This window comes from Grammomys surdaster, unplaced genomic scaffold, assembly GCF_004785775.1.
Source record: "Grammomys surdaster isolate TR1022 unplaced genomic scaffold, NIH_TR_1.0 133, whole genome shotgun sequence".
NCBI lineage: Eukaryota > Metazoa > Chordata > Mammalia > Rodentia > Muridae > Grammomys > Grammomys surdaster.
This window is the reverse complement of record NW_021604591.1, coordinates 11,446,004-11,468,791: the sequence shown is the minus strand read 5'-3', so window position 1 is coordinate 11,468,791 and position 22,788 is coordinate 11,446,004.

Sequence of the window (22,788 nt, the reverse complement as noted above, 5' to 3'; positions counted from 1 at the left end):
ACTTGGATAAGATAAGTGAACTATTTATCAATTACGGGTATCACTTAACATGCATACCTAACACTTCCATTTACATAAAGACAGTTTGACAAAATTCACTCAGTTCAGTGAGTTTGCTTTTATACAAAATCATGATATTTTTACAAAGGCCTCTCTCAAATACCCACTTTCTCTAAAGTTTAGACAAATCAGATGAAACTAAAATTGTTAAAATTAGCCAGACAGAGTCAATGACTCCTGGGGAGCTGTGGGCAGTGATAAGTTAATCTAAAGTTATGGTTTTCTACAGGGAATGTTTGGTCTTCAGAGCATGTGTTTAAAATGTAACAAATTTTGACTGAAAATGCCTTAATGTGTGATATGTATCTAACATTAAAAAATAAACTTATTTTAAGTGCTTGTGTTTAAAGCTACAGGATGGAGACAATGCTTCTTCAGTGTTGTATTATGCTTATGCTTGCCAAAAGAAACAAGATTTTTTTTTTAATAAATGGAGCTCTGTGGACATCAGAAATGGCACCTGACTGACAGAGAAATTGATTTTCTCCCCTCCCCATTGTGTAGATAACACTATTGATGAAATTAAAAAAAGACAAAAGAAAGCATCAAATTACCCTTCAGGATTCTGGGAAGGGAGGGTTTATAAGTGGTAATCATGTGTTTGACTGTCTCAGGATTTCCATAGAGGTACTATTGTCAAAGTAAACACCAACAACTCAAAATCAAATCTTTATTTATAACAAAGGTTGATTGGTAGATATTACATAGATATTTGAGTAAGATAACTATTGATACACAAATTCCTCTCAAATTTATACAATAGACAAAATCTTTTCTTTTAACAAAAAAAATATTACAAATGTATAGTAGATTATTAGCATAGATAGAAATATTACTCAATCTTTGCTTATTACTTATAATTTTGAATGTTTTCTTTTGTATTTTATCCTTATGCATGCCTTTGTTATATGCCCTGGTCCATGTAGCCATGTAAACACAGCCGTACAGACCAGGAGAAGGCCTTTGATATCATAGTTTGGTCAATTTGCACCATAACTGTTTTCTTTCTTTTAATTGAATATTTTATTTATTTATATTTCCAATGTTATCCCCTTCCCAGTTTTTCCTCCACAAACTCCCTATCCCATCCCCATCCTTCTGCTTTTATGAGGGGCACTCTCGCACCCACGCACTCGCTGACCTAGCATTCCCCTATGATAAGGCATGGGGCATCAAACCTTCCTTCTCATTGACACCAGATAAGGACATCCTCTGCTACAAATGCAGCTGGAGCCAAGGGACCCTCTATGCCCACTCATCTCAAAAAATTTAACCTAGAATTACTCCTGTCTAAAAGAAATACAGGGACAAAGTGTGGAGCAGAGACTGAAAGAAAGGCCATCCAGACTGCCCCACCTGGGGATCCATAATATATGCACACATCAAACCCAGACTCTATTGCTAATGCCAAGAAGTACTTACTGACAGGAGCCTGATATAACTGTCTCCTGAGAGGCTCTGCCAGAGCCTGATCAGTATAGATGTGAATACTTGCATCCGACCATCAGACTGAGCACTGGGACCCCAATGGCGGAGTTAGTAGAAGGACTAAAGGAGGAACAACCCCATAGGAACAAAAACAATATCAACCAGCCAGACTCCCTCAGAGCTTCCAGGTAGTAAGCTACAAACCAAAGAATCCATTATAATTTTTAATGCAAAATTTCTCACTCAAGCAGAAGTGAGGCTAGAAACAGAAAGCCTGAGTCATCCTTTGTCTCTGGTCTCACATTGGGATTTCTGGTCCCTGCTTATGTGTATTCAACTTCTTAAGTAGTTGTTGGGATCCATTGTGTCCTCAAGTTTACTGAGCAGCATCTTTTCCACTTACCTGTTGCTGCAATCTCTATTGCTCATAGACATTCTTTTTCATGTTATTCCCTCCAGCCATTCCTTATAACTCCACTCATTGACATGTCCTCCTGTTTCTTTACTAACCAGCAAGTAATGATACTTTGACTTTTTCCTTTTCTATTTGTATCTAATGTAACTTCTTCAGTTGTCTTATTGTGCTAGCTAAAACTCCAAGAACTATATTGAATAGATAGAGAGAATGGACAACCTTGTCTTGTTCCTGATTTTAGCAGAATTTCTTTTAGTTTCTTGTTATTTAATTTAATTTGATATTGGCTTGCTGTAAATTGCATTTATTATGTTCACTTATGCCCTTTCTATTCCTATTATCTCCAGTACTTTTATTATGAAGCTATGTTGGATTTTGTCAAAGGTCTTTTCTGTATCTACTGAAATGATATTTTTTTTGTTTATTTATATGGTGGATTACACTTACTGATTTTCAAATATTGAACCATCCCTGCATCTCTGGATGAAGTCTACTTGATTGTAGATAATATTTTTGATGTATTCTTGGATTCAGTTTCACAGTATTTAATGGATTAGTTTTGCATCTCTGTTCATAAGGAAAAGTGGTTTGTAATTCTCTGTTGAGTCTTTATGTGGTTAGGGTATCAGGGTAATAGCCTCATAAAATTCATTGAACAATGTTTCTTCTGTTTCTATTTTGTGGAATAATTTAAGGAGTATTGACATTTATTTGGATGTATGGTAGAATATTACACTAAAACCATATGAAACTGAACATTTCTTAGTTAGAAAACTATTGATTACTGGTTATATTTCACTAGGAGATATATGTCTGTTTAACGTGCTTATGTTATTTCAACTTAATTTTATTAGGTAGCATATATCAAGATAACTATCCATTTCCTTTAGCTTTACCAATTTGGTGGATGTGATTTTTTTTTATGCTTTCATCCCACGGAGTGGCATTTTTAGAAGGTGTGGCCCTGTTGGAGTAGTATGGCCTTATTAGAGTAGGTGTGTCATTGTGGGTTTGGGCTTTAAGAGTCTCTTTCTCATCTTAGCTGCTGGGAACTCAGTATTCTGCTAGGAGCCTTCAGATGAAGATGTAGAACTCTCAGCTCTGCTTGTACCATGCCTGCCTGGATGTTGCCATGCTCCCACCTTAATGATGATGGACTGAACCTCTGAACCTGTAAGCCAGTCTCATTTAAATGTTGTCATTATAAGATTTGCCCTGGTCATGGTATCTGTTGACAGCAATAAAACCCTAACTAAGACAGAAGCTGGTACCAGGGACTGGGATATTGCTGTGATAGGCCTGACCATGCTTTTGTTTGGTAGAATGTGGATTTTGGGATTTTGGATTAGGAAAGGAGTGACTTGCTTTAGCTGGCTCAATAGGCTATCCTAGTAGGACTGTGGAAGACTTTGTATCTGACACTGATTTGAATAGTGAAGACCCTGAGCAAGTGATTCAAATGGAAAATTTCAATGAGTCATAGAGACTGTTTTTGTGGTATTTTGGTGAAGAACATGCTACCTTTTGCCCTTGTCTGAAGAGTCTACCCAAGTCTAAGGTAAAGAGATTTTTATTAATTGCATTGACAAAGGAAGTTTCTACGCAGTTAAGTTTAGATCCAGTCATGGTGGTACACACTTTATACCCAGGAGACAAAGCCAAACAGATCTGTGAGTTCAAGGCCAGCCTGGAGCAAAGCATGTTCTAGATGGAGAAAAGCTTAAATCCAGACATCATGGTACATGCCTTTAATCCCAGCATTACAAGAGACAACAATGCAGATCTCTGAATTCAAGGTCAATCTACAGAATAATTTCCAGGGAAGCCAAGCTTAGGCAGAGAGCAAGTTGGAAAACAGAAAGCTGGTAATAGAATAAGGAGAAAGGGTTTATGTTCCAGCTCTTGCAAGCAGCAGAACTCAGCAGCTTCAGCCATGTGGCTCTACTTTAGAGTGAAAAATAGAAGGGACTACTGGTACAATAATGCTGGTTAGTAGGAGCTAAAAAATTAGTGGTGGTTAAGAAGAGACCAGCATCACTGAGGTGAAATATTCTGGGAAGTGTTTTCTGAGAGCACAAAGAAGGTGTATTCCAGAGATAACCAAGGTTGCAACTCTTGCTATAGCTGCATTTGGTAATGTGTAAGAGTAACCCAGGTGATACTGGTTTTGAGGACTTGAAGGGGTCATGAAAAACAGCTGAGGCTTGACACGATGAGAAGCCATGGAAGGCCATTGGTGAAGGTGCAGTCTCAGTTGTGGTTGATGGCCCAGGACTCAAGGAGTCATTCAAAGGATTTGAAGCTTGGCATTATGAAGAGAGCCTATGAGACGCTATTGGTGAAGCATAGTTGCAGTGGATGATCCCAATGCTTTGGAGATGCCAGTACCATGGGATGTTCACCAAGAACAAAAGCAACAGTGGAGTGGATCAAACTTAGAGGGCAGAGATGGAGAAGTGCTGCCAGCTATTTGAAGGAGCAGAGATGTGTAGATGCCAGACACTCAAACAAGAAGCTGTAATACTGAAGTTGCCTTAGAGACCTCAAGATGCTCAAGATGGAATTACAGGTTGATATAGTTGCTCTGGTGGATTCTGAGAAATGAATTCTGGTCTGTCTCTTATACCACAAACACTCTTAATATTGATCATTTCTGTAGTACCCTGTAGAAACGTCTTTTGTCAATACAATTAATAAAAATTTCTTTACCTTGGTAGACTGCTCAGCATTTCTGTAGATAATTAATGTGATATTAATTATCAAAACTCATTCGCATAGAAATAATGACTATTATACAAAATATACAAACAGATTTCTTACAAGTCTGAGAATAACTCATTCAAACTTATAAACTTCATATCACAGATTCAAGATACTTTAGTGGTTGAAATAGCCATGATGAATGATGAAATAAATCATTTCCTGCAAATCAAGTTGTGTTGAATATACTATGAACTTCAATAGACATAAACATATACACACATCCATATACATATACTCACACACATTTGCTTTCATATGTGCATATGCATAGAGTCATATAAACACACACATACTTGGACATACATACATGAGAACGCATACACATTCTTTAATTATTATGTATGGTGCTAAGAAAAAAATTATTCTCAACAATATTATTACATTGAAAATATTTCTTAGTTCTATTTCCAAATTCGTGATTAAGGAACTTAGTGGACAAAAGGAATCTATTTAACTATTAAGTGATAATGAATGGTAAAACTCTCCATTCTCCATTACTATGATTGAATTTATCTATCCACAAGCATGTACCAGATAAGTTATTACATATTTAATTTGGCTTTTTCCCATAATCACCTCCCCAAATATACTTTGGTCACATTCATTTTCTGTGGATGACAAAAAATAAAACATTCTTCTTATTTTATTCAGGAAATAATGGGAAAAACTAAAGAGAAAAGGTCTAGGGCAATGTGCCAGGCTTTTAATGATACACTAGCTCCATATTTGGGCTGTTCCTTTCAGTGATAATCATTTCATTCCCTTGTTCGTTGGATGTTATGGTATAAATTACTCAGAAACTGCCATAGGAAAAAAAACACCAATTGATCAATCAATCAATCAATCAATCAAACAAACAAAAAAGCAAATACATGTTTGGCATTAGTGATAGAAGGATTTTGAACATACACAAGGTTTCTATCTCAAAGAATTTCAATGATACAGGACAGGTAAAGAAATATTTTGATCTGTTCCAAAAGCTGTATAAATAGAATGATGGTGGGTTGTCAGAACTTCTAAGGGGCTAAGATAATGAGGAGTGTAGGGCAAAGTTTTCCGAAAAGGAAGAAAAGAACTTGTATAAATATAAAACTTAAAAACAAGTTTACTGTATGAGAAAAGACCAGAAAAGCGTAGTAGTCATGATAAGTAACTGTGAGGAGTGTAAGTGTTGTCCAGTAAGGTTGGTTAATGAGGTCCCAACTGGCAGATTGAATAGAAGGTAAATACTTCACTGCCTAAGACATGTAAACTTGCACACAACATGCTAAATTATGACCCTTAGTACTGAAAATTAAAGGGAAACCACAGAAAGCCTTCAACAAATCAGGAATGTAGCCCCAAAGGGAAAAAAAAAAACACTGTAAGCAGTTAGAAGGTCAAACAAAGACCATGGAACTTTTGATTTTTTATGTATATTATATAATATATAATATATATTATATATCATATATAATGGTAAATCAATACATATATATAATTATGTATATACTACATATATATCATGATATATAATGGTAAATCAAAACATATTATATATATATACATATATATATGTGTATATATATATATATACACATATATATATGTATGTATGTGTGTGTGTAACATATCTTTTTCATATTCAGCACCCAGTTCTCCAACTCCTCTAGGACCATCTACAATACATCTCTTACCCTCACATCCTCATTTATTTGTTTGTTTATTCATTTATTTATTAAAACCAATTATTCTTCAGCAAGTCTGCAATTTTTGCTGATTTCCCAAACTGAAAGATGAAAATCATCTTAAGAGCTTGTTAGGAGGTAAAAATGTGTCATATTTTGGTAGTGATAATCTTTTATAGATATGCCACTTGAATCAGTGCTTTATTTATATAAACAGTCCTTGATTTTTATAAACATATTTATAGAGCATGTTATTATTATAATATTCTTAATATATTTTATTCTTTATAAAAATATATATGTGTATCTTTTCATACCCAATACGCACTTCCTCCAACTCCTACAGGACCATCTGAAATATATCTCCTTTCTTTAAGTCTTTTATAATTGTTTGTTTATTTATTTAATTATTATAATCCATTTAGTCCAATTAATTGCACCTTAATGTACATAGGTGTGGGGCGTCATCCACTAGAACAAATCAGTGAGTACAACTCAAAGAAAAGTGAACTTCCTCTAGACGCTAATATCTACCAATAATAGCTCCTCAGCTCAACTGGAGATGTGGCTTCAGGATTTTCCCATGTTCTGTGTTGCAATTGTTGAAGTCCTCAATCATATACACATCATGTTGATTTAAAGAGTTGCTATGAGTTCATGTTTTCAGCAGCCATGTCTTGTCCAGAAGATGGCATTTAAGTCGTAACACTTGAGATATCACCAAACCACGTCTCTGAATTCCTACTGGCTCTGGACAGAGAATATCCAGTTATGGATAAAAATGAACTGTTGCAGAAAGTCAAACTTACCTAGCAGGTTGAATGATATGATGACATGACAATCTGCATGAAATCTGCAATTTAACAAATAGCTAAGTTATCTAATGAGAAAAGTTGTCACTTTATTGATTTACAAAAATCCTGTAGGTATTCCGAGCATTGGGACTAAAATTCACTTGTCAGTGAGTACATATCCCGTGTGTTCTTTTGTGTCTGTTACCTCACTCAGGATGATATCCACAAACCTTATACAGCTTAAGACGGAAAGCCAGAGTGTAAGTGCTTCAATCCTATACAAGATAAATAATCACAGGAGCTAGAGGGAGGAAGCGAACTGGGAGGGAAAGGGGACAAGGAGCGAAAAAATGGGAGGGGGACAAGAACATGTTTTGGAAGGGACAGGGGAGAAGTACAGAAGATCAGGAAATTGAATAGAAACATGTAGCAGAGAATGGGAAACTAGGGTAGAACTAGAAATTCCCAGACTCCAGGGAAGTGAGAGGCTCCCAGGACCTAGTGGTAATGAGTTTAACCAAAATACCCAACAAAGGGGAGATACAACTTGTAGAGAGCACCTCCAGTAGATAGACATGGTCCCCAGAAGAGGGATGGGTTCACTCATGCAGCTCAAAATTTTAAAGCCAGAAATGTTCCTGTCAAAAGAAAAGACAGGGCAAAAAATGGAACAGAGACAGAAAGGCCATGCAGAGACCACCCAGCCTAGAGATCCATCTAATCTGCAGACACCAAATCCTTACACTATTGCTGATGCCAAGAAGTCAGCATCAGCAGTAAGAGAGGAAGGCTTGATGTCCCAGCATAGAGGAATGCTAGAGGAGTAAAGCAGGAGAGGGTGAATGCGTAGAGGCAAATGGGAGGGCATGATGGGGGATGAGATGGGGGTTAGTGGAAGGGTAACTGAGAAGGGAGATATCATTTGAAATGTAATTGAATAAAATGATTAATAAATAAAAATGCCAAAGGTGCTTTACATTATCTTGGAGGGTTTTCTAATGTGTTGAGAAAAATAAAGTACAAAGGTGACACAAGAATTCAGAGAGAAAATTGAGACTAAACCAAGAGACATCTGCAGTTATGTACATTCTATGTTGTAACAGATCTTCCCCTGTTTCACAAGCAGAAAGAAAAATTTTATATTTACAGGTGAGGGCAACTATTAACATTTTTTTTTGGCTGAGGTTGCTACTGTTGATGAAAAAGGAACTGTGGGCCCGCCATAGCAAGTATAACAAAAAACGTGATCAACAATAAGGCAACCAGCATATCCTGTCATAATAGGTCTTGCCCTTAAATTCTGTGTGTTCTATTATAAGATTCTGAATTCCCCAGAGACAGCCTGCTCTCTACAAAAACAGTTTTTGATGAAGTCACTGTTGAACTTGGTACGTTAATAAAGAATCATACAAAGACAACTCACTAATGATGCAGTTACTGAGAGACCATTTGACCTTGTGGACATCAACTATCTAAGAAAATGATGCAGATGCAGAAGCCAGAGAAAAATGGGACACTAACTAGCCTTCCAACGATTGCATGGCTTATCCTAAAATTCACACTGTAGACCACTTGCTACCCATGTTGTTCCACAATAGTTGTGTTTTGTTTATGATTTATGATGGGTATTTACTTCTTCTTGAATTTTTATAGTCCTTTTCTGATTTTTGTGCTTTACTACTAAGGGGGTAGAGCCGGTTAACTTTAGGGAGTTCCTCATTTTCACATTGAAGTGGCCAATATAGGGATGTGGAATATTTGTAAGAGTTGTATATGTTTGACTTAGTACTTTCAGTACACGGGAGCTTCAAGAGTGCCGACTTTACAGCTGCTGCTGTGTGGAAGAAAACAAAATGCCTCTGCATGGTTTCTGTGGGTGGGTAATTCAAAGGATAATTGGATCCAGTCACAATTGTAGTTACTGTGGATATTTTAAAGTATAGAGTCCTTGAAAATCTGTGGTAAAATAGACATACTGTGGATGCACATTGGGATCATACTTCCTCCATAGGGTGCTTTAGAGAACTGCCACTTTAAAAGAGGTGTATTTTTTTTCCTTTAAAAATGTAAGCTCCTCAAGGGCAGGGACAACGTTTACTCTAAATTGTTTTTTGGAAAGTTCAGTGTAAATGATTAATAAATATTGATGATGTGCCTGGATAATGAGAGTGAAAAACAAGATGCAAGCATCATTCTATGATAAACCATAGTTCATCTCATTATGACCAGATTACATTGAGAGATGTCTGGGCTGTTGGACAAATTATCCCAAATATTGTATTTAAAGGAAAGTACAGTATTAATGGTGGTTGTAGATATTTCCGTAAGAAACGAAGTTGAGTGTATCTGTGGTGTCATGATTCATCTTCACTCACAACATATTTACTTTTATTTGCCTGATCTCATAGGCAAATGAGACTAAAGATATGGAGGTCAAGATATCCTTTCATGAAGAATATTGAAAATTATATCTCAAAACTGTCACATTTGCTTAATTGGACACTCATGTGTATTAGATCCTACTGAACTAGTTTGATTACAAAATTGTGATACATACTTACTATTAGCTATAAAGGAATATTTTGTTTGAGTAGTGTCCAAAGATGAGAAATGCTTGCAAAATTATTTGTCCTTTGAAATTTGAATAATAAATTATGTTACTATTTATTTTCTGAACAAACAACAAACAAACAAAAACACCTCACAATAACTTCTGTAAATCTCATTTTACTTCCTAACACCCTGACATCTAATGAAAAAAAATTTTTCTTCATCTGAGCTTCACCTACTAAAAAATGATGCAGTGAATTAAGTTCTGGGATAAAAAGTAAAGAGAAAACTAAAAAAGAAAAAAAAACAAACATCAGATTCTAGAATAAACCATATAATACTATATTGCTTATAAGGTAATGATTTAAGTTTATTCAGGATGCCATATCAAAATGTATAAATCAGTGGACCAGTGAGATGTTTCCTCTGATAAATATAACCCATGTCATACTAATGAAGTGAGTTCAATTTCAATTAATGGGTTTTCATGGTAAACAAAGAAAACAAATTTTTGCACACATACACACACTCACAAACACTCACATATACAAAAGAGTGAGCGAGCAATTAATAGAAAAAGTAATAGAATTTCAAAATATACTATTTTCAAATGCTAATATTGACTATACATTGCAAAACATGCCACAATGGGAAATCACCTACATTACATAATTTAATATTTCTTTTATCACTGACATACTCTAAGTTACACTGAATATCATAGCAAATAATTTTACCACATCCTATAAGGTCAAATAATAAAATCAATAAAAATAACAAGAGGGAGATAATGTTTAAATTCTAAGTGGTGTATTTGCTTACATTTAGTTTTTATAGCATTTAAACGACAGCTTATGTAACTGGAATCACAGAATAATGAGGAGATGAAAACATTCATATGTTAACACTCGTTTACCTCTCATTTTCACCCTTACAATTACACCTTATAATGCTGAGGAAAATGTACAATGTACATTTAAATTATTTGCATCATATATCTTGGTCAGATTTATATAGTCTGTCAATAAACATTTTTTTTGTCTCAAACAAGTTGCCTAATTCTACAGTCACCTCTTTTGTTTAGCAAAATTCAAACCATCTACACTAACATGTCCTTCAATTGGTCCAACCAGCATCTGACTGAGGCAGAGGCAGATACACCTAACCATTGGACTGAAGTCAGGGACCCCTATGGTTGAATTAGAGGAAGTATTGAAGACGCTGAAGAGGAGTACAATCTCAAAGGAAGGACAGCAGTCTCAACTAATGCCTGGGAGCTCCCAAACACTGAGCCACCAGCCAGGCAGCCTACATGAGTTGATCCGAGGCTCGCAGCACATATATTGCAGAGGACTGTCGGGCCTGGCCTCAGCGGAACAAGAGGCACCTAACCCTTGAGAGACTTGAGGCCACACAGATAGGGGAGTTCTGATGAGGAGGGAAGCATTCTCTCAGAGACAGGGGGAGGAGGAAGGGGATGAGGAACTATGTGAGGGGGGATTGAGAGGTGGGGAAGTGAAGCGATTGTAAATAAATACATAATCTCCTCCCTTAAAGGACTTGTCTTTTCATCAATGCCTTTTCCAGTGTTGACTGGGGTTGCTTAAGTACATCCAATTATCAGAATACCTTACTCAAAGGTTGCAACTGACAAAATCTGGGACATTCCTCTACATTTGGACATTTCACTCCATTTGTTTGTTTCTAGTCAATGTAACCTTGTGAGACAGTGAAAGGATAGCTTGGTTCCTGGTTGAGCACAGGCCTCGAACCCTGGACCCTAATGGGACGGTAGATGTTCAGCCTTCTTCCCAGATTCCAGGATCCTGACATGAGGCTGAAGACCTCTATTGATCTGCGCCTTTCAGTCACGTAGGGCAATGCCCTTACAGCCCCTCCCAAAGAGAGGTTTGTGTCACCTAGCACAGGTAGAGGGCGTGACTACAGGGCTCAGAGCCTCAAGAGATCACCATATTAATGAGATGCCTAAAGGCCAGAGGATGTAGCCAATTAAGCTTTCCTCCCCAGACCCTCTTCCCTCCCTATTTAACTCAGGCCCTCCCTGAGGACTGGCGAGAGTACAGCCACATCCACTTTCCACCATGACAATAAACCTTTTAAAACCATGGACTTCCTCATGTCTTTGGGGCCCCCACCATAGGAAACTGTGGAGAAGGCCTTTGGCTACCAAGCCGTTGCTTAATCTCCCGCTAGGAGACTTCAAGCAAGCTAGCTAACCCAGGCAAGTAAATGCCATAACGAAGAGTCTCCACCCTGCGGGGCACTGCCAGAGCTTCTCTCCCTTGGTCCAGCCCATATGCCCACTCTGTCTCAGTTCTTCCATGGCTCCCAGTGGCATCTGGGCCAAGGACAGAGACCACTGGTCTCTTGGTTAGCCACTTTAGCCCAGAGACCCCCAAACCAGGAGCTCTGCCCCCGGGGGACTTCAGGCTGAGACCTCTCCATGCCTGGGCAGAGCTTGGCGGCTTCTCATAGCCCACAATCTGCCTGGCCTCATAGAGGAAACTCAAATCCTGGGCTTCTGCCTCCCTGAGCCATGACACATGTGAAAAACACAACACAGCCCAACAGAACCTACGCCCACATGCAAGCTACAGCCCCGTATAACCTCTTATGATTGATGGCAGATGTTTTAAAATTTCACTGCTTCTTAATTGCCAGCTTTTAATTGTTTTTGCTTCTGTGCCATCCAAATACATTTCAGTTTTTGTTTGAGTTGTCTTTTAATTTTTCTTTCAAGCAATACATCCTAACTACAGGTTCCCCTCCCTCCACCCATCCCTGTACCTTCATTCATCTTTAATCTCTCCCAGATCCACTCTTCTTCAATTTCCCTTCAGAAAAGAGCAGGAGTCCAAAGGACAGCATCTGAACATGGCACAATAAGGTACAATAAAACGAGGCACAAACCTTTGTATTAAGGTTGAATGAAGCAACTCTGGGAGAAAAGGGTTCCAGGAATAGGTAAAAGTATCAAAGACACTGCTCCCCCAAACACACACTTTCATTGTTAGGAGTGCCACGAGGAAATCAAGGCACAGAATCATAACATTTATGCAGAGGACTTAGTTCAGACCCATATAGACTGTGTGATTGCTGCTTCATTCTCTGTAAGCTCCTATGAACTTTCATAGTTGATTCTATAGGCCATGTTCTCCTAGTATCCTTTACACCTATGGCTCCTATAATCCTTCCTCCTCCTTTTCTCAGGGATCCCTGAACTTAGGCCTCATGTTCAGCTGTGTGTATCTGTTCCTATCAGTTGATGAATTAAGCCTCTCTGATGATGACTATGCTGAGTACCATCTGTGATTATAATAGAATATCACTAGGAATCATTTCATTTGCTTTTGGGGGACAATCATCATGTTTAGTGTTATCCTAGGTCTTTAGCCTATCTAGATTCTGGAATCTGGTTTTCCAGGCAGTGTCAGGTACTGGCTCTTTCTCTTGGTCATGTGTCTTACATTAGACAAGTGATTGGTTGGGCACATGTACAAATTCCACACCATCATTATCCATCTTGAAGGCAGGACAAGTTGTAGGTCAAAGTCTTTGTGGCTGGGTTGGTGTACCAGTCCCACCACCAGAAGTCTTATCTGAATACATGAAATAGCCAGTTTAGTCTCTGTATCTCCCCGTTGCTAGGAGTGTTTGCTCGGGTCACCTTCATAGATTTCTGGGACTTTCCACTGAACTAGGTCTCCATAATGACTTTCAAATGCCCCCAAATTCCAGTCCTTTATTCCTGTACTCTCTTGTCCATGCCACCCCCATCTCTGCTTGATCCCTTCTGTTCTCATCCCCGTGTCTCAAGTTCATCGACACAATCTAGTCTATTTTCCCTTCCCATATAGATCAATGCATCCCCTCTAAGCACTCCTTGTTTCATAGCCTCTCTGAGTCTATGGCTTTCATCATGATTATTGGTTACTTACCAGATAATATGCACTTAGAAGCATGTATAGACCACGTTTTTCTTTCTCCATGAGTTTACATTACTGCATCCACCTATCTGTCCAATTTCATCTTCCTGTGCTCTCATTTACTAACTGTTGTAAAACTTTATCTGTATATTCCATAGGCAACATCCCCTGAAAGCCTTCTGTGTCTATCACATAAACACTTCACAGTTTTTCCAGTTACTTTCATCACAGAATCCATTGTGAGTAGAACAAAATGAGTCTGTGAGCTTGACTATTCACAAATTTACTTCTTTATTTCCTGCGATGTTCCATTAACTGTATCCTTTACCTATCATTTCAATAATCTTCCTTCAGGCTTACTGAGATGCAAGCTTGATGCTTGTAATTCACTTTTGCATGGATTATGACTGGAATAAACTTTCAAAAATGTAAACCTAGTACAAACATGCCCAGTTTAAGACTTCTCCATGCCTTTTTCTGTTAAAAATAAAAAGAGAAGTGAACTCCTTTTATCATAAATACTCTTTTTTTGTTTATACTTTTTAGCTTAAATCATAATCTTTATCCTCTTTTCTGTAACATCTTTCTTCTGAGAAAGTTCATCTCAATTTTCATCTGCCTAATATCTTAATATGTATATTGTATCAAAACTAGAAAAATGGATAGACCCTCAATACAACTGTTATTAAATTACCTGTAGCACACTTCTTCAACTTTAATAACTTCTTTGGGACACATTCATATTACAAATCAAATTGTAATTATAGTTTTATTCAACTTTCTTTAACATTAAATTTGCTTCTTAAAAAGAGTGAGCATGTTTAATTTTTTATACCAACTAAAAACTGTAGGCTGCTAAGGGAATCTGTTTAATGATTTAATAACTGTTTATAATATTTAGTATAAAATATTTATTTAGCATCCATTTTATATGTTAGAAAAACTCTAAACACAAATATATGTTGGGTTTCTTCCTTACCCTCCATCAAACAGAAATTAAAGGCTAGTAACTTGAGTTTCCAGACTAGAGGATTGATATAATTTCTATTAAATTTTATCTTATAAATCAACTGAAGCCTGGATTTCTCCAATAAGTAATTTCCATTTCAAATGTCATGCCTTTGACAGGTAAGTTACTTCAGACAAACATCCATTATTCAAATATTAATTCAAATGTATTGTGGTTATAAAAAAGAAATGGAAAAGAGTCACAAAGATATACCAATCTTCTCAAAATCTTATATTAGCGGCACAGTGATATCTCAGTTGTGTATATCAAATGCTTTTCAATTGAAATTTGTGTTCTGATGCTTGAATAATTTAAATTTATTTTAAAATGACTTGTTATGGGCATATCAAATATTAATCTTCTACTTTACTTACTTTTCCACCTTTTTATTTTATTTTGATTAGAATCTTTTCTAAGGAAGATCAAGTATTATACTGATTTTAAATTTCCTTATATAAGTAGCAGGCACTCCAACAAAAATCAGTACCCACTGTAATGATTTAATGAGTATATAGTAATGAAAACATATTTCTCAAAGCCTAGTAGATACCTTGTGCTATTATCCTTAATTTCACATAGTCACAGGAGAGCTCTGAAGTGTTTACTTCACAAGCATTAGGGAGATGCTAAACCTAGTTACCATGCATGAAATCACTATTTTGTATTTTATTATCTCCTGGGACTCTTGAACAGTGAATTCATACATGGAATTAATTAACCTGGCTGACTTTACTCATTTCTAAAGTAAGTTGGTTGTAAGAGAGTAAGACTTTTATAGATACTAAAATACTTTGAGGTATAGACTGTCAAATATAAAAATAAGAATACATCCTTTGTAACTCTAGTTAACATAAAATGTTTGTAGTAGCTAAAATAAGAATTGTTTTCTTAGGTTATACTATATTTACAACTATAAAGAACTTTGATCAGTGTTAAATTCTATAATTTAAGTGAGACCACCTTTGTTTGGTGTTTCCTTGTGACCTTTGAGGGACTTCAGAGAGATCACCTACCAGATACCCAATAAATTTTATCTAAACTATATGATTTCTCAGTACCTGATTCATGCCTGAACCTTCAGTTTCCTCTCTGTACCTGACACATTAGCAGTGTTTGCAGAACACAAGAGTTACTTAACATTGTACTTTTTCTTCACCACTTGTTAGTTTGGGTTGTCTGAACTTTTTCTGTCTACCTGCATATCTATTCATTTGTTTATTAAAGAAGAATTTCAATATAGAATCTTGATTTTCCTGCCTCAGTTCCCTGAATATAGGGTTTACATGTGTGTACAATCAATATTTTTTCTCCTTTCACTCTGTTTCCATTTAAATTCTCTGTTAATTTTAGACAGTCTACATTTTCAAATTATTGTCATCTCTGGCTAGTGTCTACAAGGCACCTAATTTTTTTTAAAAGAGATTTTTGTTTGGTTGGTTGGTTTTGGTCTCCCCCACACCCTATTTATTATCTGTGACTTCTGTGTATCTTTGGGTACATAGCTGATGGAATTTCTGATCACTCTTTCCTGTGATGAATCTGAAGATCTCAAATACTCCTTTTCAGTTTCTCTGGATTTTAAAGAAGAAAGTTGAAAACATATAAGATAGCATAGGGCAAAATATAAAGTTGATATATGTGTGTGTGTGTGTTCTAGTAACTACAGAAATAAGATGATTTTGAGGTAGACAGACTACAACATAATAGACTTTTGAAGTCCAAAATGAGCTCTCAATACTTTATATGAGGGAAAGATGTTTTTGTTCACTTAAAATCAAAATGTATTTTCATGTAATTTTTCTACATGCTGATCAAGTCATTAGTATTTTTTTTAATTTTTGACAATGAGGAATAATTACTGACATTGCTGACATTAATGAAAACACAAATTACAAAGGAGACTACTCCTTTTAAGATGCTTTCATCTTTTAATCATGTACAACAAAAGGTTGTTACAAGCTGTTAAAAATGAGAATTTGCCTTAGGCAGGCTTATTTTAGATTGTAAACCAATTGCTGAAAAATCATGCTAATACAAGCTGTTCTAAAATGAATAAGGTTTGCAAGGGAGATACAGCAGTGTACTTTTGCAAATACTATATATATATATTACATTCACAAAAAAAGTGAAGAATTTAGATCTGGTTTGTTGGATGCCATAGACAGTCCCAGTAACATTCCATGTAATATAATAATAGAAAGGAAATTTGCATAATTGAACTATTCAAAGATGAAACATACTGAGGAGACTTTGGAGAAAGTTAATTCATTGTCAAGAGATGTGAAGATGGGGCATAGGAAGTTTTGACTGAAATTGAAGAGAGGTTTCAAAAAACCGTATGTATAAGTAACAAACCAAAGGAAATATTTTTTCTTATACACTTGAATATGTTTAACTTTTCTATTCTTTGGAAATGAAGTATACACTTCTGTGACTTTGATGAGAAGAAAAGAGCACAAAACAGCCTTTGTGTTATATAAGATGCTAATTTAGTCTAATAGAAACATACAAAAAGTTTATCACTAAAAAATATAAAAATATATTAACCAGATGCTTTATACTGAGTCAGCTCTGTTAGCAAATTACAGTTCTACAAAGACACAAGAAACATTTTTTTCTTTTGATGTATCCATTATGATCATTAATGGCCCTTTAGACTCAAAGTGCTACATAGCAAAATTCTCCTTAACTGTGTCTTTCACCTCCAAGCTAGATTAGACTATATATCATAGGGAACATAAAGTAGATGAGTGTCCTTAAGAAATTCAGCAATGATGAGATCTTTGATTTTCAAAATAGATTAAAAGTAGGATGACTTCTGATGGTCCTGTAAAATAACTCCTTTGGGATATTCACCCTGTGGCTGTCAGTGTGATTCCTATACTACAGACAGGCTATCAATTGACATGCAAAATAGGCGCTGCAGAAAATTATCTCTTCTATATGCTTAATACTTTATAATTTGAAATAAATGTAGAATATAATAACATTTTATCAACCTTTTAATAGAGATAATAATATTAATCTGAAATAATGATGTGTAAACCCAATGTAATAGGCACACTTTCAAATATTTTTATATTTGGATTTATTTTTGTATGAATGGAATGATGATCTATTTTATATTATTTAATTATTCTAATAAAATATATTTCTTTCTTGAAAATATGTATATTTGGGTATATTTTTATAATTTATGATTTGAAAAATATTATCTAATGTTGTAGTATTGGGAGATCAATATTTTTAAGTGTTTCCTGTAGCCCAGGCTGGTGTCAAGCTTTCTGTGTATCATTGACTAATCTTGATCTCATCTTCCTTCCTTTACTTCTTAAGAGTCTACATTATAGGAACTTGCTACTAACCTGGTCACAAGAAGGTCCTTCAAAAGATGCTTATGTCATGAATGAGATTTGTGCCATTCTAAATGATTCATGGTGGATCTATCATCAGTGTCAGGATGACAGCACAGCAGATTCTGGGCCATGTGTTGCACTACATTTCCATGAAGACAAACTTTCTATTTTAGCTTCCTTTTGCATTCCAGGAGCTTCTGTTTACTAACCTTACATCAATCATCTGTAAAATAGGTGGGTTCCTCCAATTAGGGTGGCTAATGTTCCAGCCAGGAGTATCTATTAAGTACATTAGAAGTAGGGAAGTAAACCATAGCATTGAGATTTTACTAAAAAACCTATCAAAACAATTTTAAAATACACTAATTGTTAAGTATTATGATGGACTGAGAAAGCTGAATTTTTGAGTCCCTTTCTGGATTTTCAAATTTCTCAGTCTTTGTTACACTGTACCTAGTGGAAATGAGGAGTCTTCAGAGATTGCACTTTCCCACTAACCCCAAAATCAGACTTATCTTGCCACACAATTATCTCATAAAATGAGACAAGTTGTTTTATGCCAAAAACAGGATTATCTCTGTCTTGATCATAAAACAGCCTCCTGTTCTCAGGCATTTTAGGTTTGTCCTAAACTGGCCTTTCTCTTCTATAACTGTTCTTGACCATGGGTCTATGGGATGTTGACTTTCACACCTCTATCCTTAGATCTCCAGGATATTTCCTCCCAGTCATTGAGAAATGTTGATAAAAATATGGTTTAATATGTACAGTTAAAGTACAGATAGCTAGCTTATCTGAAATCTAAGAGGCTACCTGAAACATATGCAGAGACCCACAGCCAAATATTAGACAGAGTAACAGAATATGGGAAGTCTTCTAGACATTTTGAGAAAGGATTGAGAAACTCCAAGAGGATAGGGACTCCACAAGAAGGCCAACAGTCAACTAACCTGGGAACTTGAGAACTCCGGGAGACTGAACCATGTACTAAAGAGCATGCAAGGGGTATGCTTAGGCCCCTTGCACATATGTAGCATATGTGCAGCTAGCTCTTTATGGGAGTCCCCCAACAATTGGAGTGGGGGCTTACCCTTACTCTGTTACCTGTTTATGGATCCTGTCTGTCTCTGGGCTATATTGTTTTACCTCGGTGAGAGAGGATACGCCTAGTACTACAGTGACTTAAGGTACCAAGGTAGGTTGGTAACCACTATAGTCCTCATCTGGGACCTCCCCCATCTCAGAGGTGAAGGGGAGGGGTGGATGGAGGGAAGGACCATGTGAGCTGGGACTGGAAGAAGAGAGAAATCTGTGATGAAGATGTAAAGTGAGTAAATAAATTAATTAATGGAAGAAAAAAATCATGGAAAGCTAAAAAAGAATGTACATATTATAAATAAATTATATATCTTAAACTCACAAGACTGTTGCCTTGTAGAAATAAGATGACATAGGAATGCTAGTATTCTGCTTATGGGACCTAGCTTTAACTAAGCTTCTAACAACTTGTCTTACTCATAGTTTACTGTGTTTCTCAAACCTCATCAGAACAGCTTTATTTTTCATTTGATAATAGTTAACACAGGAATCTTCAATTGGTCAAGATACAGAGAACAAGTGAATATGGAGTACACATCCATGAATACGACATCATCTATAAAACACATACATACAAACACACACACACACACACACACACACACACACACACATATACACACTTTACACTTTCCCAAGGCTCAAGAACCGTTGAGGAAAGGTGCTGAAGACTATGAGAATCAGAAACATAAGATGATTACTAAGAAAAAATATTACTGAATGTAACAGAGTGGGTTTTTTATGTGAGCATTTTCTTTTATTGGATATTTAATATATTTACATTTAAAATGTTATCCTCTCTCCAGGTGTCCTGTCCTTAAAGCCCCATCCTATTCCCCTCCCCTTGTTTATATGAGGGTGCTCCCCCACCCACCCACTCACCACCCACTCCCACCTTCCAGGCCTTGTCATTCTCTCACACTGTGGCATCAAACCCTCACAGGATCAAGACCCTCTCCTCCCACACAAATGAACTTACAGAAATTAGGATGGGATGTAAAACCTGTGCAAAATAAAGCCAGACAAAAATCTCAGAGTGAAGGCCAAAAGCTGGACCATGTCTCACCCCTAACTGAGAAGCTATTGGTAATTTTTGCCTCTGACTTATCTTTAGTTAAGGGTATTGTCTATGCTATAACAAATACACATTCACAGATGAACACAAACTTAAGAGTACATGGGCCAGAGTGATAAGAATCAGTGAGTTTAATAAAAATGAGATTATAAAATTTGATTGGATTGAGAGGAGAAGCAAGAGAGGTTAAATATGCTCAAAATAACAATGTATTAAATTCTCAAATAATTAAAAAAATTAAAAGTCATAAAAATAAACATAGGTACCTTCTTTGACAAGCATGATAAAAATAACTGTAATATGTGGGAGAGTTTGCTAAGAGTCAACACTTCTTGTCTATGTGAGAACATGTTAAAATCAATGACCTACATGCAGCTCTACTTTTACATGTGCTGAATACATATCTTTATTTTGTGTTTTTCACCCACTTAAAAATATTAGCTGTGAATGAACATGATAATGCTCTGAAGGGCTATTAACATAAAATGAAATCATCCAGTAAATCATCACAAGTAATCAAGACAAACATTGTTCATGTGTTATTAAGAAAGATTTTTATGAAAGCTTGCTTTTTTGAATAAATAAGTATGAAGTATAAAATGATGTTATAGCCTACAAACAACAGATTTTCCAGACAAATATTGATACTTTTTTGAATGAGTCTCTGACACATTACTGTCTTCTGCTAGCATATGCCTGCTGTTTTTAGAGAAAACAAGATAGTCAATGCATTATAAAAGTCTACCCCGTGTCACCTGAGAATTCTTTCTGATTAATAAACATTTTTGGTTTCTTGTATACAAAGACTTATGGGCAGAGTCTCTATAGTCAAATGGCTGATAGTTTTAATGACTTTACCAGTTATATGTTCAGTCAACAATCACCAAATGAATTTCTCACTTTTGAATTATCTAAACATTACAGTAATTCCTTATTCATGTTTTTGTTCTACAGTTTTGCCTGTTACTATATGTTTCAATAAATCCTCTCTCCTAACCAATATTTACATATTTGTACTATTGCTCCAGGACTAAATTCCAGGGAACTAATGCAACTTTTACTTTCTTTCTGCAGAACTTTTATACAGCTAGTCATAGTCATGGAATTATGAATTAAGTGAACATAAAACAATCATGAGGCTTCTCAAATTCTTGGAGTTTTTCTGGTTCTGAATTTTTAACAGTCACTTTGTTTTCAAATTATGATATTTTAAACAAAATTTTATACTTACATTTTCTACTATTTCACTTCAAAAATTGCAAATGTCTATTTGCAAAACAAGTTATATCCTTAATTAAAAATAAAAGGTTTATTGTGAGAATAGTGAAAGAGGAGAAATAAAGACAGAGACAGAAAGAAATAATCAATCTGTGGTGTGGTCAGATGCTCATATGTTGTTAATCAGATAATTGCTTTTCACACTAGCCAGTGAACTACAAAAATTACAAGTGAAGGTATTTACTGTACTTGGAGTTTGCACTGTATGGCCAGAGAATTTGATATTGATAAAATAATTGAAAATGTATTTGAAAAATAATTGAAAAAAGTATAAATATTTCTAACAATTGAATTTTTATTTTTTTATGTGCATGCATGCGTGTGTGTGTGTGTGTGTGTGTATGTTTGTGTGTGTGTTTCCTGCATGTATATCTATGTATCACATGTATGTCTGGTGTCCTCAAAGGCAGGAAGGGAGCATCAAATACCCTGGGACTAAAAATAAAACCATCTGGGAGGAACTATGTGAATCTGGGAGTTAGCCTTCAGTGCCTTGAAAGAACAGCCAATAATTTTAACCACCGAGACATCTCTCAGGTCCCGAGAAGGTAAAACATTGGAGAAAGATTAATACATAACTTTCAATGTTCTTAACAAATAGAAGACATATACTTAAGACAATATTTTAATTCATTTGCTTTGCTGCTTCATAAGGCATGCTTGTGTCAAACATTGCATTGAACTTCTTTATAGTATACAGGCATTGATTGCCAATTAAGTTTAAACTGAAGATGGTGATACATTTTTTCAAGTGGAATATGGGGATCCTGTCATCCTAGATTCTGTAGTATCAGAACATAGGGAAAACAGGTCAGTCATTAGTGGGTGCTTATTCATTACTTTGTCCAAAGATGGAGAAGATGGGAAAGTTTAGGGATGTGACAACATACCAGAATTGTTCCAAGAACATCACATTTGGAAATGTCATTTCCAAGAAAGACATATGGAAGGGAAAAACCAATTATAAACCCAAAAGAAAGGACTACACAACTTTCTTGTAATCGTCACCATTATATTGAATTTGTTCAAACACAAATGTTTCCTCGTTTCCTTTTTTGTCTGTGGATATATTTGATTGGGTTACTAAAAATCTCTTAGAAACTCTGATAACTAAAGAAAAATCCTGTTAAATAAGCCAAGAGTTGAAATTGTAAACTGAAATACATAAACAAAGAAAAAAAATTCTACAGGACTTAACTGAAAATGGTTTGACATTTTTCATAATATTTTATCAGTTCTTTGAGAATTTCATACAACTTTACAGTTTATTTTGGTTATCTTCATTCATATTCCTCCCTGATCCACGCTTACCTTCTCTCAATATTATGTCCTCTTTTCCTCTCTTTTT